Raw genomic sequence first — 17,084 nt, 5'->3', positions numbered from 1 at the left:
TATGGAGGAGAGGAGCACACAGATCAGTTTTTGACATCTGTATTGATTTTTGGCTAATTTTGTGTACATGTGTATTGATGTATCCAAATCTCTGACTTGTATCAGCATACGTAGAAATGTGTGTGTGTGTGTGTGTGTGTGTGTGTGTGTGTGTGTGCGTGACAGACCGGGTATGTGCTATGCGCTTTTGATGCAGGCTTACTGTTCTTACAGCTTATATGCTGTCACTAGGATCTGTAGTCCCTTGGGGCTATAACAGAATACACACCCCCACACACACACACACACACACACACACCTGCATACACACAAACCTTCATGTGTCCCTCCACAGGATGCTGGCCATGTGCAGGCCATAATGTTTCTCTGAGGGGGTGGAATATATCTCTGCTGTCATATTGTGTTTGTATGTGTGTGTGTGTGTGTGTATGTGTGTGTGTGTGGGTGGACCAATATACTGTATGAACACGTTTGAATGCACACATGCCTCCCGCTCACACACTCTGCAGTCAAGTGGGTGACTGTCGAGAACACATTTGGATGATGCTGACGGTAGTGACTGTTGTGGCGCTGCTTGTTGCGTTTAGAGTCATTAGTTTCACAATGGCCGCCTCTCTCGCAAAAGGTCAGCCAACAATTCGGCTAACAGCGGTTGATTTGCTGTCAACGGCGCATGGTGCCCCACAGTGAATGATGATTCCTGACTGATTCACAAGTCTGAGTCTGTGTGTGTGTGTTAGTGTGTGTGTGTGTGTGTGTGTGTGTGTGTGTGTGTGTGTGTTTTTGTGTCCTGTGATGAATTACAACTCGTGTTCATGTAAGGGAGAGGCTGTTCACTGTCCCTGCATGGAGGACTTTTAAGGTATTTAAGTTATAGTGCACTTTCTGATATGAATAGAGGGGACACGACGATAAGTATCCAATATATTGCATTTTTTATGTTTTTTTTTTTAAAATATATTTCCTGCCTCATAAATGATCAAGTTAATACACTAAACCCTACTTAACTTGAGCCAGACCTGTCTCCAAAGTGTGGCGAGGGTCTGGCTATGCCTAACACTTACAGAGACCTGATGCTTTATAATAGATAATGCTGTAGCCTCTTTGTATCTTTTGTTGTAGCTATCTACAAAGAGCACTGTCCCGACCTGTTATTTTTGACTGATTCGAGCATCTTCTTTAGGAGTAGTGTCTGCAGGTCATTCTTTCAGCCTACATACGGCCCCAAAAAACCTCCACTTGTAAGGTAGGGCCACCTGAGAGGCAAAACCTGGGGCAAAAAAAAGTTCATTTGTCTGCGCGCAAGGTCATAATTGAAGGCGACGCAGGTGAATATATCAACATTCTTATGAACTCCTATCTGGACTACGGTGGCTGGACAGTAAGAGGACAATGGTCAGAGAGACTGTGAGGAGATTCTGCCCTTGGCTTCCTTGTCAAGAGTGAAATGAATTAGAATCATTATCAATCTCATGTCCGTGTGTTAAGTAGGGAGCTTACGTCAGGTAATGGTTAGCCTAGCTGAGCGTAAAGACTGGAAGCAAGGGGGACCACAGCTAGCCTACGAAGTTAAAAAAATATACCCCCTTTCTTTCTTTTCTTCTTCTCCTTTTTTAACCCTTACACAAACAGAAATGTAAATCAACATCCTGTCGTCCCTGTTTACCTCTTGACCCCTTCCCTCCCTCTTCCCATCCCTATTTGCATCCGTCGACTCTCTCTTCCTTCCCTTTCGTCCCCTCTTATTGGATCCTGTGCAGACCTCTCCCATCTCCCAACTCTGTCATTCACGTGCTTCTGTCAGTTGATTGATAGCCATTAGCTAGCCAGCTTAACTTTTACTGTTGTTGTCAAATTAGCCGCCTTTGCGCTCATGTTTTTCTTCTTTCGGCAAAATTCCGGTAGTTAACAAACAGCTTCAGGCGCATTAGCGCCACCGCCTGGACCAAAGGAGGGCTGACATATGAGAATATGAGACACTTGAAATGACGAGTGTAAATGATCTGAGTGTGTTTTATTTGTGTGTTTACATTACAGTGTGTGTGCCTGTGTGATGTCTTTTCATCACTCCGTATGTAGCGTTCTCTCTTCATCCTCAGTGTGATTCATGTGCGTGCGTGATGCAAGGGATTCTACATTTTGCTGTGTGTTCAACCGGAGTGTGTGTTGAGATTGAACTTGAAGTTATTTGGAGACAGAGCATCTTCAGCCTTGACATGCAGTCCGTGTGTGTGTGTGTGTGTGTGTGTGTGTGTGTGTGTGTGTGTGTGTGAGAGAGAGAGAGAGAAAGAGTAGGAGGTTGTTCCTTTGTTCCTCTGAGCCAATGCAGTGGGGAACAGGATTCCTACTTCTGTCTCACACCAGTGAACAGGTGTGGGGGTCAAGCATCTGGAGTGTGTGTGTGTGTGTGTGTACTGAGAGTTGCTATAGAACATGTCGAGACGTGGCGCTCAGTGGCATGGAACTGATTGCCCTGCCAAACCCTGACAATTACCATCCGGGCTTGGAGACATCACCACACACACACACACACACACACACACACACACACACACACACACACACACACTTTTTCCAATTCCAGGCTTCAGGTTTTTTTTTTTTTCTTCCCCTCCAGCCCAGCACTTGGTGGTGGTTGTCATTCCCTTATGTCATGGAGGGAGATACATGGAACATGAAGATACCGTGCCGCTAATGTCTTTCCTCACCATTTCTACATACTGTTGCTTATTACACGTTTGTCAGGCCTTTCTCACAACGCACAGCGCCACCAAAGTGACTGCTTTGCGAGGTAATGGCATGAGACACTGACGCTACAGGTGTTTACCTACAGGGAGGAAGAGGAGGCTGATCAGGGTGTTGCGCTGCTTTCATGTGCCGTCAGAAGTATTGCAATTGTCAGCTCTTCACACTCGCAACCTGACAAACAGCTCAGTTTTTCTGTGATACCCAAGTTACTGTAAGGTGAAAGCCATTTGAGTAACTGAAAGTATTTTGGGTTCATCAAAGTTGATGATCCTAAATTAGTGATGAGAAGGAACGAGGTTCATTTCACGTGTGCGAGCTCTCTTGGCTGTTTTAGTCTAATAAACAAACAATTCTGCTAAATGCCACAACCATATAGACACAAGCCAAAAACAGCTATTTTATTTAATAGATATGAATTGTGTGTTCTTCCCTTTCCTTCGCAATCCACTGCGGTTGGATTGATTTTGGTTTTGGTTGAGTTTCATGGATTACAACCGCGTATCCTCAAAATTCTGTTCAGATGCGTTACATTTGCAACAGCAAATCTGTTTTCTAAGAAACATAATGCAAATAACAAGGCAATGTTAAATTTGCATGTATCCACACAAGGGTCACTGTCAATGTACGTCATTTGTTTTACTACAGAAAGCATGAAAGTTATGTTTAGGCGGTTCAAATCGCTTATAGTTGACTTTGTTAAAAGAGAGGGCTGGTGTTATTTGGGATTCAAAAAAACTACAGTTTGTGTGTGTGTGTGTGTTCAAGTTAACGAAGGAACGTGTCACCCAGTGCAACGGTGTCTCTCATTGATGCGCCTTTGCACAAAAATGCCAATTAATGGGATACATTCATCGTTGGTTTTGGTCTGACCGTGAGATTTGTTCAGAACAAAATATCCCAGTGCTGATCTGAAACACGAGACGGGACATGTTCACTTTTTCAGTATTATCCATAGAACCACCACATTTCCCTAATCTCAGTTTCATTAGTCTAAACCTAGTCTGGCTCACTGGACGTAGGCTGTTGGGATAAGTCCGCCATTGGTCGACTATTTCAGTCGGCATTCTCCTCCCCTTCCGCTATCTGCGTGTTACCGCTGCGTCCTGGGCCACGGCGCTGATCTTGACCTGGATTTTATTTTCCGATGCATCAGTATCGTAGCGTGTCCTGCTGTCTGAGGACAGTAGGGTCGCAGGAAGGTCTTGCTTAGAATGTATTTCCACTAATAGGAAGTGAAGGGATGAAATGGAGAGCGAATGTGAGTTGATAATGCTGCAGATCAGCCAAAATAAACTTTAACTGTATGGGTATTTGGTGCTATACATGGGGGGCAGCTTATTTTCCCAATGAAACATAAATTACAAGTAGGCCTACGCATGAAGAACATTTCCTCATTGTTATTCTGCCAGTACAGCACTGCATAGTCACTAAAAAAAACTGTAATATAACTTCAGTTTTGTTGCGCCTATCTGTCAAGAAAAACAACGTTTACCTGTGTTTGTTTACCTGATAGGTCTCCCATCTGTCCGGAACAAAGGTGGACATAACAGAGTGCCAGACCTTTGACACGAGAAGCCGCTGTCGGCTTCCTGTTTCCTACCGACCGTCAGTCTCTTTTAACCGTTGAGCATTTTTGTCCCCTAACTGCAACAAAGCAGTTCTTCTTGTGACCATGTCGACGAAGGTCCCTGATGAATTAAAAACACTCTTGTCAGTCTCTGTTGTCTTTCAAGAAGGTACTTTAGTACAGTACTGGTTTCAGGGAGCAATATATAGCATAGTGTCGCGCTTGACCACAACCCATCCCTAGCCTGGATATACCCACAGAACAAGGTCACATACAAAGGGGCGTGCATGACTCTTAGCTATCTAGGGGATTTAACAGTGATTCAGAAGTGTTCTAGCACAGTTCTCTACTTCAACACAGTACTTGAGCTTTCCCCAACTTATCCAAGTAGTACCAAGTCGTTTCTGCCTAAACTTAACTAAACTTCGACCATAGTGCTGGCAGGAAAAGGTCATATGAATCTATTTGTGTTACAGTGACTTGTAACAATTCAGAAAGGTTCTGTTGTCCAATGCCGGATCAGAAAATCCCAATATGGATTGTTTGGTTTTATGCGAAGATTTTTATTCATGTGACTCTTTTAAATTAAGTCCGGTTGCCTTTGACTACAGTAAGAAACCGCATATTTTGTTGTATTATCGTTGTTATTTTTGTTGCCCTATAGCTGGTATTTGTGACCCCCAGAGGGTATGCAATAGCATACTGTATGAAGAATACCATTTTGTTGTCACTGGCTTCAAACCCATGTCAGATGCTCACAGGCTGCATGAAAAGCCCAGTTCTGTCTTTGTATTGTCTTCAGTGAAGGCAGCATATTGCTTGGTTATGTCTATACTGCGCACTGAGATTTAGTATACATGTGTGCCTGTTGCCGATGTGTACATGCATGAATGACATGTATTCACAAGCGTGAATGTTTAATTTCGCAAAGCTATTTTCAGCCCACTGTCATTATCTTTGTCCTCAAGTGGAACGCTCCTTTAAATATGCTAATTCAGCCGGTTGAGGGTCTGGCAAGGTAATTGTTAAGCTTGTTGAGTTTGACAGTTTGCCTCGCTGTGTTTGTACCAGACTCGTTCTCTCTAAGTACACACTTAACACAAAAACACGGCTTGTTTATTTTGCTCAGCCTGCAATAAAGGCTTCAATTGTGTCTCTTTCAGATTGAAACCATATGGCATCAACTTCAAGTTCCATCTTGACATCACAAGAGACCGTCTATTTAAGGCTGACTAGATATAACTCACAGGTATCTTAATACATGCATGCGACTGCTTCCCGTCACCCCTTTTCGTTTCTATACATCAGCGGGACCAGGAGAAACACTGCTGATTCTGTCTGTTTGGTGTTTGACAAAAGCATAGTTGACGAGAAGCCGATAAAAGCTGCACGTGTGGCCGCGTGTGCACGTGCGCCGACTAAGGCTGCGGCGTGATTGATAAGACAGTTCGTTCAGCAGAGCTCCTGGCAGGTGTTCGAGCTCACTGTGCTTTATGGTCTCCGCACTGGAGACGAAGAAGAAGACGGTCGTGAAGACGCTGTCCTCAAATGGCCCATCGGATGTACAGTATGTGTGCAACCCGGATGCACTTGTTTTTGTGTGTATCGGCATGTTTCTCTCTGTGGTCACATTGTAGCGGGAACATTTAGCTCAACACTGAGCAGAGATCAGTTTTCACCTGCTGCCTCACCAGCCATTTACCACAGTAACTGGTCTATTTGTATTTGTCTTTTTTTTCTTTTTGGATTTTAGACATAAGATCCGGGATACTGAAGAACAATACTTCAAGCTAACTTGTTCATATGACCATTTTATTTATCCAAAATCGCAACAAAAGTCATCTCATGACACTTTACATACAGAGCGGGTCTAGACTGTACTCTTCATAATATGAGAATGGAAAAAAAAGAGCTTGAGAAAGAGGTTCAAACCCCGCCTACACCTGTAGTCCACACACCTGGCCAGTCGCTGCATAAAGTGGGCATGATTGTCGGAAGCTGCCCTGCGCAGCGCCTAGGATAGTCAAGGAAGATACTCGAGTATATTTTAAGCGATTGAACACTTTTAGCTTGTCAAACATAGTATTCGCTTCCAGAAATAACAAATGACCGGTCAGTAGTGCTGAAGCTCAGTCAACAATAACCAAGGCCTCCCTGATATTCAAAAGACTATCTAGACTACTATAAAAACTACTATAAAAGACTTATCTGAAGACGTGTTGGCAGACGCAGATGCTTTTGGGCAACCTTGCACTGCTAATGTTCAGTATTTTCAAATGTTATGCCAAGAATCACATACTTCTACAGCCAGGGTGTAAAAGCCTCTGAAACACAATTCAGACCGTGGGTCAGTAAAGCTCTGCATTCAGGATGATAACAATTATAAACTCAAGTGTAGCTGTGAAAAACCTGATGACAACGATTCATTCAAAAAAAAATCTCTGATTCACACTGGCTCGCCGTTGTTTTGAACACAAAGGCCGATCTCTAATACACGGGTCAAACCTTGACACGCGGTCTGTGTTTTCCATATGGCCGGCCTCTGTGTTAGACAAGTTTGTCTGTCTGTATGTCTTTTGTCTCCGTCTAACCAACAGTCACAAGTCTCCGTACAGTGAGAATACATTTAGATCCTTATTCAATTCCTGACACTTATAGAGCAGGTCTAGACCGACTCTTTATGATGTTATTACAGAGACCCAACAGTTCCCACCATGAGCAAGCACTTTGGCGACAGTGGCAAGGAAAAAAGTTCCTTTGAAGAGGCAGAAACCTGAGAGCAGAACCAGACTCTAGGTGGCGGGGGTCAGAGAGAGAGAGAGAGACAGACCTTACCCCCTGCCAGCATAGGAAGTCCCAATCTGCCTTCTCTCAACTCTATACATTAGGTTTGGTAAGATTCACTGATTCGCATCGGCGCACCGGCATAAAAGTTCAGACGTGTTTCCCCCCCCTGAAAAAGTGTGCACCAGACACAACTTGGGATGAACTCGCTATGTATCGTTTCTGATACCTTTGCGTTGTTGAAATCTGATTTGTTCATATATAATTATTAGCAGTTCCAATTGCATTGAATCAAATTGTGTTGAATCGCACTGCATCGCATTAGGGGGGGCTAAGTGCATCGTATTGCACTGGTAGTTGCTTCATATGTGTCTTTAATGTGCGGCATGGTGGCGCAGTGGTTAGCACTGTCGCACGGGAGGTTAGAGCTGGTTTGGAGTTCGATTTCTTGCCTGCCCCCGTCATGTCGAAGTGTCCTTGAGCAAGACACTGAACCCGACTTGCCCTGCCCTTGCATTTGAGGGCAGTACATGACTCAGGGTGGGTTGTGGAGCCACATATATAAATGGGTGATACATGCAAACCAACATAGTCCTTGTAATAGTTTCTCATTTGCTTCTGCATGTCAGGAGAGGCCATGTTCTTTCCTGCGGTCGCCTGCACCTCATTCCCCACTCACCCATCACTGCTTACACCAGTTCACTTCCTTTGTTCTTTGCCAGTTCGTTGTATGCGATGGTTGCTGTGCGTTTGATGTCTTGGCTCCCTGTTTTTCTGCCCGTGTTACCAGTGTTTTGGGACTTTTCCTGATTATTGGACTTTGACTCTTGCCAGCTCCTTGTCGGATTTGTTTGCCTGTTTGGACTGACATCTCCGGTTTTGACCTTTTGTTCTGTCTCGCCATCCTATAAGTCTTTGTCCCCCCCTCCCTGGTTTTCGTTTATTAGATTATCTTTGTGCATGAAGCTCTGCCTTTGTGGCCTGCATCTGGGTCCTATCCCCTGTATTCCTTGCTACCCTGCCCTATCAGACATGGCCTCATTTTAACACCTACAGATCACTGACTGTACAGATCATACAGATGTTTTTTTTTCTTCTGGTGGCCAAATGACCAACTAGTACTCTAACTAATGTAGAGGAGGTATTTCCCTAAATGGGCCATCTTAATGCATTATTAGACAAACCTTGTATCATATGGCTGGTAAGGGAAATCACTCCAATGTGGAGTTTTTCATTTCTTCAAAGAATGTCTTTCCATCTAAGCTATTGAAGACTTGGTTGGTGAGACGCTCTCTGCATCTTGAAGTGGGAGTAAGAAACAATCTTTAAAAAGTTGAGTTGCTCAGTGCCGAGGGTTGTATAATGTCAATTAAGTACAGTTTTTAAACCCAAATGGCTGTCTTGTACCGAGGACGAGATGACACGGTTCAGCTATTATTTCTCTGTTAGAATGTTTGGGCATACCACCCACCTGAAATGGGTGAGCCCGTGGTGTCAAAGGGAATGAAACACTTCTTCTCTTTCTCTCTCTCATCTCATCTGATCCCCTCCATCCTCCTCCTCCTCCAAAAAAAAAAAAGCAGAAGTGCAGAGCAGGAAGAGAAATGAAGGAGGAGTAGTTAAGCGCACAAAGACTGGACGGGGTGCAGCCATGAAGGAAGAGGAGGCTTGCCGAAATACAGAGGCAGTCGGGACTAAGTAGAGTGAAGGGAGTGAAGAGCTATTGAGAGATCCAGGTGGGAGGTAGAAGTGGAAAGCAAAAGACAAATGTGGGGACGGTGGATGAGTAAGGCAAGCCAGAGGAGGACTGGATTTAAAACCAAATGAACGGCCGAAATAAAGAAGCAGAGCTGATAAGATCAACTTGCGGTAATTGCGTGTAAACACAGCGAACAAACGTTTCCTAGGTAAGATTGTGCTGTAGAAGGAAACAAATGTTAAAGGTTCGTTTTAAGTGCTTTTTTTAAAATGATTTTTTTATTGTGGTTAGCATTGTTTTCATTATGATCAGAGGAAACAATTATGACTTAACTTTGACATCAACGATGAGCGGGGGGTGGCTCAGGTGTGCTCCAAATGTGGGGAAAGGTCTGGCTCAACCCACTGTCATTCTGGGATTGGGGGGAGGGGGTCCTGTAATCATGTGACCAATAAATGGTAAATGGTAAATGATCTCACTTATATAGCGCTTTTCAACCTTCACGGTTCCCAAAGCGCTTTACAGCTAAGTCTCATTCACCCATCCACTCACACATTCACACACCAATGTCGACTGAGCTGCCATGCAAGGTGCTGGTCTCCATCGGGAGCAACTTAGGGTTCAGTATCTTGCTCAAGGACACTTCGACATGACGGGGGCAGCCGGGGATCGAACCCCCAACCCGCTCTAACCAGCTTCACCTCCCGTGCGACAGTGCTAACCACTGCGCCACCATGCCGTTATAAGACTTACTACCACTTACTAGCTTTTCAGAGCACTTGCATGCTCGTGGTCTTCTTCAGTGGAACTCGCTCATTTGCTCATTGACCAAGTCAACACTTCACTCGCATGACAACAAATGAGCGAGTTCCACTGAAGAAGACCACGAGCATGCAAGTGCTCTGAAAAGCTAGTAAGTGGTAGTAAGTCTTATAACTTAAGTTGATTTGTTATAGGACATGTGCCATATTGCATTAGGCCTGCAAATTATTATTTTCATTATTGACTGATCTCTATTTTTTTCAACGAATCATAATATATCATTACAAAATAAAATGAATAAAAATAAAATGGTAAAGAATGCCCAAGTTGATGTCTTCAAATGTCTTGTTTTCTCTGACCAATAGTCCCAAAGATATTCAATTGGAACTGGAGAATATCAATGCTTGATAAATGACTAAAGTGATTGATCAACTGTCTAAATCGATTTTTATCAATTAGTCAACAAATTGTTTCAGCTCTATTTTGGATTTTCATAAATTAGACAAGAATGAAGGATTCCTGGTCAAACCCACAGTCACGTTATAGCATTGAAATTCCGAACATGTCACTTTCTGGTTTTACATTTAGGTAATTGGAGAGTTTCTGTGAGTTTTTAAGGAGCGGAGGACAGCCTGGGAGATAATAGAGGGAGGGGGAGGCAGAGAAGAAGAGCACAAAGACAAAATCCTCCTTAAGGGGAAGAGGAAACACCTTTCATGATTGCTGCTATTTAATTATACATTTGTCTGCACTTCTGCTGCCCGGAGCTGCAGTCCAATAACACAGCATCTCCAGCACTCTGCCAAATACTTCACACAGGCTCCACCACAAACACACTCCCTCAACAAGCATCGGCGGTGCGACACCCCCATTTGTTTGGCAGGCGGTGACGGCTGCAGCAGGAAGAACATGGAGTCGCCTCTGCTCCTCTGTTCAGACTGCTGTGCCAGTGTCCGACATGAAAGTCAATCGAGACTAAATATGTGGGAGGTCCTCACCTGATCTGAAAACACGACTAATATATAGCATGTTACATCACAGGTCGGCATGATGCAGACAATCTTACGCGTTGTGCAAAAACAAAAGGTAGAACGAATCAAATGATTTCAATTTACAGTGGGCACCTATAGTATGTGTGTTTGTGTGTGTGGGTGTGTGTGTGTGTGTATGTATTGGCCTGTGTATTACACGCTTTGCGTCATGAATAGCAGGCGTGTAATGAACCTTCAGTGGAAGCCAGAAAGACGAAGAAAAGCTGACAATGGGCTTGGCGATGTCCGCTATAGAGAGGGAAAGAGTGTGTAGTATTGAGCTGCTGGATGAATTGATGGAGGTTGAGGGTAAAGTCACCTTTGTTTCTTATCTCTGCTATTAAATGTGTGTGTGTGTGTGCGTGTGTCCTCTATACCTCCCTGCCATATGTTTCCTTAAGACCTAACCTTACATTGATGGAAAGTAATCGCCACTGAATATTGACAGCTGCCTCTACAAAGGTTAGATCATTGACCGCAGCGAAGGCTCATGGGAAATCTGCTGCGGTCAATGTGCTGCCATCGAGCAAGGCACTGAGCCCCCCAGTTCTTCCAGTGTCTATGACTGACAGCTGTGGGTTGTTTTTTTTGTTTTTTTTTTGTGGGGCAGCGCAACCCAGTGTTGTCAATGCGTGGACCTGTGTGGGTGTTAATGCCAAAGATTATGGGCGTGTGTTGGCTTTGGTAAATGAAAGGTTGAAGTAAAAATCCACTGAAGTGACTGTCTTTGTCTGTCTTTCTTCGTCAGGCGGTCGGATGGACAGCGAGATGCTAACAGTCTAACAGGAGCTCCTCACGTTTCTCCTCCATCCCAAGCCACAGAAGACCACAGCTGTTCCGACAGGTAGGCTCCCGTCAGCACTGTTTTCATCTGTGTGTTTCTGACAAAGACTGAATGGAATTCGAGCAATGTTCCATTCTGAGTCTTAACGGTCACTTGCAGTCTTGCTTTTGTGTGTGTGTGTGTGTGTCAACAACGGACACGAATCCACAAAAATACTGAAAACACGTTGCTTGACCTCATCGGCCCAATGATAGGTTCGTACACACCGAACAGCAGTTCAACACTTGCTCTAGATGTTCTAAAGTTATCTTCAGTGTTTAGTATGTTCCATGAGCTTCTACTTCTGGAACCTTCTGGAACTGTCATGCATAGGAGGTAATAGAGTGCTGCAGTGTTGAAGTATTTTTGAAGGCAAACCTGGAAGTTAGCATCGCCCCTGGTTCCCTCGACTAAAAGCCAGTAGGATTTGTTCCATGGGATTTTGGATTATTGCAGAAAATAAACTCTGCGGCAAAACAAAAGTTTTATGATTCTTACACGTTTTGTTCAGCGAGATAATCTTCACTAGTGAACACCGCTTTTATGATTTTTGAAGCATAAATGGCATCCCCAGAAGTAAAAAGCTAACGTTAGGCTATAAAGGAACTACACCGCGGTCGCATTACTTCAACGTCACCACCACTAAGCTTCACTTTGAAGAGAATATGGATAGGTATAGATATACAGACAGATAGATATAGAGTATAAACACAACGAGGCTGTAAAGGCGGACTAGTGAGTAGATGACTTTCCGTGTTTCGGCATGAAGACGTTTAATGTCCGCGACAACCTCTGTAGTCTCATTTAGCCGTTTGTTAGCAACCGCCTTTTTTAAGACACGTAAAAGCTTCCAAATTCATGAGTGGGGGGGTATCTACTGACGTATGTTATGTCGTAGAACAAAACGTGTAAATCTCTTCGGCTTGTGTCAACCACAGACCTTATTTCAGGCTTCTAACCATAAAACCCATTGACTTCCAGACGAGGGAACCAGAAGTATAAAAATGCTAAAAGGTTTTAGGACTCATTTCCTGCAGCACCTCTATACTTGACAAGTTGTTCATCTCATGACTGTAATGAATGGCGAGGTGACAAAGAACTTTTGCTTCATTGTCTCTTTATCTTCCCTCAAACGCTCTCATAGCTGTAAATTATTCTTCATCATTTTTGCCAAGAGGTATTTGTTTTGATGCTTATTTTTTGTCAGAAATTGTGTAATTCTACAATGAGTTAGAGCATGAAAGATTAAATGCAAAATCACTGCTTACATATAAGTTTTTGTTAATACATTTGTTATTGGGAACTGTGCTAATATCATTGAGAGGATGTTGTGATTAGGGTTACACTGTATCGTGTTTGGGTTTATCCAGTAGCACATCGCTGTTATCAGAAATGTATTGTTACTATCGGAGACCGTGATGGAACCTCAGGTTGGTTAATAATTAATTTATGTGTGTGTGTGTGTGTGTGTGTGACGTTAATAGGAGTTCAATGCCTTACTTGTTTTCCATTCCAGGCACTCACAGAAAGTAGTGCCGGCACACAAGAAACCGAAAAACGAGAAAAATTGGGCTAGAGGCACCAGGGGGGGTCTGAGAGACTTTTTAGACTGAGGAGTTTGTGTGTGTGTGTGTGTGTGCTCTCGCAGTGCAAGTGATCTGGGTATTTAAAAAGCAGCACAAATTCTGTAGCTTTGGGGGAGATTCTTGGAAGGATTTGAACACCCCCACCACTTATTCCCTTTTCTAACCTTCTACGCTCTGCCGTTCGCTCCCAGAAAAGAAAAAAAAAATCCCTGAATATCACGGAAAATGTGTGCAGAATATATTAACGTGCTATTCAACAAAAAAAATACCCCACTCATTGTATTTGTCATTAGCATTTAGTGATGACTGACCAGATGTTAGAAGTTGTTAGCGGTTAGCTGTGGCCTCCAGGGGGGAGATCCAGAGCTCCAGGCTCTATAGGGGGTCTGAGAGGATTACGTGCCTGGCAAGGTGCTCTTTTGTGTGGGGAGACGAGGCAGCCGAGTAGCCTTCAGATCCAGGCCACGGGCTCAGAGACAAGCTGAAAGGATAAGCGCAGCAGTGTATCTGCTGTATTGTGGATTTAATGGAGCATATCTGCCAACATTTTACCTTTACTGCAAATTACCTCCCCGTGTGGACTCCTGCCGTACTTTTAAACAACAAATTTAGTTTTGCCAGTATGGAATGCGAAATCAAACTTGGCCTGCATAAAGCGAATGTAGACGTCTGGTCACTTTGCTCTCTGTGCTCTTTGAATACCGTCGTCTGTACTTGTTATGCTCAAGTCAAGCCACTCTACCGTTCGGCAACGAGCAGAGGTCCCTGAACGCACCTTGGCAGTGAGGTAGTAGATGCAGGCGATGCAGTGTCCGTCGCTGTTCGGGTTGTCCATGTGTTTGACATAACCCGCCCCGTTTCCTGGGTAACGCGCCACCATGATGAGTGAGAAACTACAGGAGTGAAACAAGACACAAAGCAGAGATAAAAACCAGCCTGTGGAACGATGGATGAGGGTATAAAACCTAGATATCTTGTGAAGAAAACAACTCAGAAAACTGTCAGTAGAGGCCTCTACAGTACACAACGTGCAGTCACAGCAATCTAACCGCAGACTAACCGCATGTCACAATGTGCGAGATGGGTCTGATGAAGTCCTGGTCACAATCAGTGTGTAACTGCGCATTATCAGTTTTGAGGCATGTCAGATTGTGCAATTACTTTTCTGGTGCTACAATTTGTAAATAGAGATACACATGATCACGTCATCGACTCAAAATGATTTCGCGAGTATTTCTGATTCTGATTCTGAAAATGCAGCAAAAAACAATCTTCGGCCACTGAGCCGGTGCTGTTTCTTTCTTCCAATAGAGATGTATATATGGTCTGTGTGGTATTCTATGGGTATTCTACGGGTCTATGGGTATGTCTTGTTGCCCTGTGTGTTCTACGTCATGCCATGCCATGCCATGCCGTGTTCCGATTGGTTGGTTTTGTGGATATGCCAATGTGAGAATTTGCCCCTAAATGTCTGACACTGTCGAGTTTTGATGCATGCACGACTGTTTGGTCTCCGAAGCTCTGAATCAGCTGTCTGTGTCCACACGTCTCACGGCGAGATCTAGGACCAGTGTGTTGGACCGAAGAGAAAAAGACCTCACCGCAGTAGTGTTGACTGCATCGTGCCATTTCAGACAGGGGGCAGCAGCAGTGTGCCTTGTCTTAAAAGCCCCGAATGGACCATATTCACACGGCGGCCATTTTCCTCTGACGTCACACTCAGGGTGGGAAGCTCTTGATGCTGTTATCATGTCGTACTGCTGTGGTTAGAAGTCGCGTAAACGTAGGGAATCTGACAAATCATCATCATTTCATCGCTCCCTGATTGATCGGCAACTGAAAAGACAATAGATTTGTAAAAATCCAGAGGGACATCGGGCCATATTTCACATTTTCACAACACATTTGATAACCCATTCAACTGCTTCCTAGTTAACGTTGCCATTTGATACGATAGGGAAGGCACGAATTCATTCTGAAATATAAACGCACATCTTGGACACATTTATTTAGCCGACGTTGGCTAAAGCAGATACAGAAACGAGATGGTGAACAGCATCATTTGTGTGTCATCAGTCAGATATCATTAAGCCAACTGCAATTTGCTTTTACTTTTTGAAAACTATTTCGTAATTATACTTTTGAGTTAAGCTGGTTTTAGTTATCAAACCACAAACACGGTCTAATATCTTACCAAAAGGTGGGGAAACTAGCATATACAGGCTAAAGCAGTGGCGTAGCGTGACTTTTCCACTAGGTGGGGCTACTACTAACTCTTGGCATGCTATCCGCCATACTGTCACGTAAAAAAAATACTATGCTGAGAGTTATTAGTCAGTATTGAAAAGATCACCAGCAACTGCACCATGACAAATCGGGCCAAAGTTTTGTCAACCCACCCAAGCTAATCCTACAGCCACCTACATGGGCGGGAAAAAAATTGCCCAATTTGGCAAGATTTCTTGTGCGGGAAATATTTGGGGTGCGCCCCAGATCCAGTTATTTCCTGGTGCCGTGTCAACAAAGCAGGGGCCACCAGGGAAAGCCTAAAGACAACCTACAGGTTATTACAACTCATTTGTTTTATTTCCGTTGCTTGGGCCATCGGTCCCATCAGTTCTGCACGCGTCCACACAGAGATCGTCTTAGTTCCTGTTAGCACCTGCCTACCTAGACTTTGTCAAGATTGTAACAGAATTGTAACAGACCACTGGCCAAGACTAATTCAAGTCAGATTTAGAAAAGCAAGTCTGAGACCAAAGAAACTCCACACCAGAACACAAGATCCCTCTTTCTCTGCGCCTTTAGATCCTCCTCGTCCATCTTTCTTCTTGCCCATCTCGCCTTACATGTTTGCGCCGTTAGAATTCCGGGATTGTTTGTCAAAACAGCCAAAGCAGCCAAAACACATGTCGCGGATACATACATCCAAACACAGATGAAGAGAGAGGAGAGAGGCGGACGGGCAGCGCGTTGCATGCCTCTAACAACATGGAACGCACTTTTGCAGAATAATTGTACTCGGCGGCTGATACACAAAAGGTGATAGAAACGTTCATATTGTGTCTCATACCTCTCGGTGCGGAGGATTAACCATTTTGTGATTGCTGCAGATCAATGGGGGGGGGGGGGGGGGGGGCACAATCTGTCTCCCCATGGATCAAGTCAATTTTATTTCTAATGCCCAGTGTAACCAATCACAATTTTAGTTCCTTTATATTATATTCCATTACATTGGCCTCTCCCTCCTTGCCAACATGTCTGGGCACACACACACACACACCAGACACATACTGTACAAATACATAGTATTTCTAGGTTGTAAATGTGTCATGTTGTGGGAAGCCCCCACACGCGTTGTGTTCTGACCACTGATAACCTAAAAGTCCCTCTGGAATGGCCATGTTCAGGGTAACTGCAGCATGCTCAGGGTCACACTGCATCTTTGTGTGTCTGCATGTGTGTGTGTGTGTGTGTGTGTGTGCAGCCCAGCATGAAGTGTCACTGTAAGACGAGGACGCCTCAAATCGCCCATAATCTCCAGGGTGAAGGCCAAATGGCTCACTCTGCTGAGCCCCAGCGCACAACATGTGTACATATATGCGCGCGCCTCTCCATCTGATACCTGTGGTGCCTCTGCGGGTCATTTGTAAGGCCATGCAGTATTCACATTGACAGCAAGCTGCCTCGGTGCGTTATCAGTAAGCTACAGTATGTGGCCCAAGATAGCATAATAAGGAAGATTATTATTAAAAGGGATGATGACGGTCATGATTAAACCAATATTGACCATTGGTAGGAAACAGATACAAACAGGTCTCCCATGTCCAGTGTCTGAAGCTTTGTTTGACGCATCTGTTCCCACAGACTTCACTCCAAATCTCACTTTCTACAATATGGGACCTTTTAGGAGATTGGTTTTCCAACGGCGCTGGGTTACCGCTGGGTTCCAGCCTGGCCACAAGTGTGTTCACATTAGAGACGCACAGAGAGTTCAAAAAGGCTTGAAAGACTTGGAAAGATTGCAGTTTTTTAAAGCAAAAGTGTAAAATTGTTTTTTTGCATCGTTTTTTTTCTGGGCGGT

Source organism: Enoplosus armatus, chromosome 20, assembly GCF_043641665.1.
Source record: "Enoplosus armatus isolate fEnoArm2 chromosome 20, fEnoArm2.hap1, whole genome shotgun sequence".
Taxonomy (NCBI): Eukaryota; Metazoa; Chordata; class Actinopteri; order Centrarchiformes; family Enoplosidae; genus Enoplosus; species Enoplosus armatus.
This window is presented reverse-complemented; position numbering follows the sequence as displayed.